Source organism: Crinia signifera, unplaced genomic scaffold (genome assembly GCF_055691185.1).
Source record: "Crinia signifera unplaced genomic scaffold, ASM5569118v1 HAP2_SCAFFOLD_238, whole genome shotgun sequence".
NCBI classification, from domain to species: Eukaryota; Metazoa; Chordata; class Amphibia; order Anura; family Myobatrachidae; genus Crinia; species Crinia signifera.
Genome location: NW_028142131.1, coordinates 25001 through 27500, shown reverse-complemented (window position 1 = coordinate 27500; position 2500 = coordinate 25001). Strand labels below are relative to the sequence as shown.

The window sequence follows — 2500 nt, the reverse complement described above, 5'->3', positions numbered from 1 at the left end:
AGCAAAATTCAATTGATGCTTTGAAATCAAGCATGTAACATTAATCATGGGCTCTAAAAGGCAGCTAAATGCTGGGCTCGTCCGGGATTTGAACCCGGGACCTCTCGCACCCTAAGCGAGAATCATACCCCTAGACCAACAAGCCACCCCTGAAAACTTCTCACGTCAGAATAATTTTTTTTTTTTAAAGTGAAACTCATATTATTTACGTAATAATTGAAAGAGGTGGAAAAAATATTTGATGTATATTGTTGTATTATGTTACTGAGATAATGGGGAATGTGTTTTTTTTACCCAAAGTATCACCATATGGTTGAAAATGTACTACATACTCCTAAGTAATTACAAACTAATTGTGTAAAATGGCAAGAGCAAAATTCAATTGAGGCTTTGAAATCAAGCATTTAACATCAATCATGGGCTCTAAAAGTCAGCTAAATGCTGGGCTCATCCGGGATTTGAACCCCGGACCTCTTGCACCCTAAGCGAGAATCATACCCCTAGACCAACGAGACACCCCTGAAAACTTCTCACGTCAGAATATTTTTTTTTTTTTAAAGTGAAACTCATATTATTTATGTAATAATTGAAAGAGCTGGATAAAATAGTTGATGTATTTTGTTGTATTATGTTACTGAGATAATGGGGAATGTGTTTTTTTACCCAAAGTACCACCATATGGTTGAAAATGTTCTACATACTCCTAAGTAATTACAAACTAATTGTGTAAAATGGCAAGAGCAAAATTCAATTGATGCTTTGAAATCAAGCATTTAACATCAATCATGGGCTCTAAAAGGCAGCTAAATGCTGGGCTCGTCCGGGATTTGAACCCGGGACCTCTCGCACCCAAAGCGAGAATCATACCCCTAGACCAACAAGCCACCCCTGAAAACTTCTCACGTCACAATATTTTTTTTTTTAAAGTGAAACTCATTATATACGTAATAATGCAGAGTGCTGGATAAAATATTTAATGAATATTGTTGTGTTATGTTACTGAGATAATGGGGAATGTGTTTTTTTACCCAAAGTACCACCATATGGTTGAAAATGTCCTAAATACTCATAAGTAATTACAAACTAATTGTGTAAAATGGCAAGAGCAAAATTCAATTGATGCTTTGAAATCAAGCATTTAACATCAATCATGGGCTCTAAAAGGCAGCTAAATGCTGGGCTCGTCCGGGATTTGAACCCGGGACCTCTCGCACCCTAAGCGAGAATCATACCCCTAGACCAACGAGCCACCCCTGAAAACTTCTCACGTCAGAATAATTTTTTTTTCAAAGTGAAACTCATATTATTTATGTAATAATTGAAAGAGCTGGATAAAATAGTTGATGTATATTGTTGTATTATGTTACTGAGATAATGGGGAATGTGTTTTTTTTTACCCAAAGTACCACCATATGGTTGAAAACGTACTACATACTCCTAAGTAATTACAAACTAATTGTGTAAAATGGCAAGAGCAAAATTCAATTGATGCTTTGAAATCAAGCATTTAACATCAATCATGGGCTCTAAAAGGCAGCAAAATGCTGGGCTCGTCCGGGATTTGAACCCGGGACCTCTCGCACCCGAAGCGAGAATCATACCCCTAGACCAACGAGCCACCCCTGAAAACTTTTCACCTTAGAATTACTTTTTTTTTTAAAGTGAAACTCATTATATACGTAATAATGCAGAGAGCTGGATAAAATATTTAATGAATATTGTTGTGTTATGTTACTGAGATAATGGGGAATGTTTTTTTACCCAAAGTACCACCATATGGTTGAAAATGTCCTAAATACTCATAAGTAATTACAAACTAATTGTGTAAAATGGCAAGAGCAAAATTCAATTGATGCTTTGAAATCAAGCATTTAACATCAATCATGGGCTCTAAAAGTCTGCTAAATGCTGGGCTCGTCCGGGATTTGAACCCGGGACCTCTCGCACCCTAAGTGAGAATCATACCCCTAGACCAACGAGCCACCCCTGAAAACTTCTCACGTCAGAATAATTTTTTTTTTTTTAAAGAGAAACTCATATTAATTATGTAATAATTGAAAGAGCTGGATAAAATAGTTGATGTATATTGTTGTATTATGTTACTGAGATAATGGGGAATGTGTTTTTTTTACCCAAAGTACCACCATATGGTTGAAAATGTACTACATACTCCTAAGTAATTACAAACTAATTGTGTAAAATGGCAAGAGCAAAATTCAATTGATGCTTTGAAATCAAGCATGTAACATTAATCATGGGCTCTAAAAGGCAGCTAAATGCTGGGCTCGTCCGGGATTTGAACCCGGGACCTCTCGCACCCTAAGCGAGAATCATACCCCTAGACCAACAAGCCACCCCTGAAAACTTCTCACGTCAGAATAAATTTTTTTTTTTAAAGTGAAACTCATATTATTTACGTAATAATTGAAAGAGGTGGAAAAAATATTTGATGTATATTGTTGTATTATGTTACTGAGATAAAGGGGAATGTGTTTTTTTT

The 2500-nt window shown here is 36.0% G+C and overlaps 4 non-coding genes across 4 annotated transcripts; all 4 read right to left on the bottom strand.

Annotated features, from left to right (window-relative positions):
* Positions 1 to 73: 73 nt before the first annotated feature.
* TRNAP-AGG (transfer RNA proline (anticodon AGG)) lies at positions 74 to 145 on the bottom strand. Its single transcript has one exon. It is a non-coding gene; the product is annotated as a tRNA-Pro (tRNA).
* A 1032-nt stretch (positions 146 to 1177) lies between these two features.
* Positions 1178 to 1249, bottom strand: TRNAP-AGG (transfer RNA proline (anticodon AGG)). The gene has a single exon. It is a non-coding gene; the product is annotated as a tRNA-Pro (tRNA).
* Positions 1250 to 1546: 297 nt separating this feature from the next.
* On the bottom strand, positions 1547 to 1618 carry TRNAP-CGG (transfer RNA proline (anticodon CGG)). Its single transcript has one exon. It is a non-coding gene; the product is annotated as a tRNA-Pro (tRNA).
* A 663-nt stretch (positions 1619 to 2281) lies between these two features.
* On the bottom strand, positions 2282 to 2353 carry TRNAP-AGG (transfer RNA proline (anticodon AGG)). Its single transcript has one exon. It is a non-coding gene; the product is annotated as a tRNA-Pro (tRNA).
* Between the last annotated feature and the right edge of the window lie 147 nt (positions 2354 to 2500).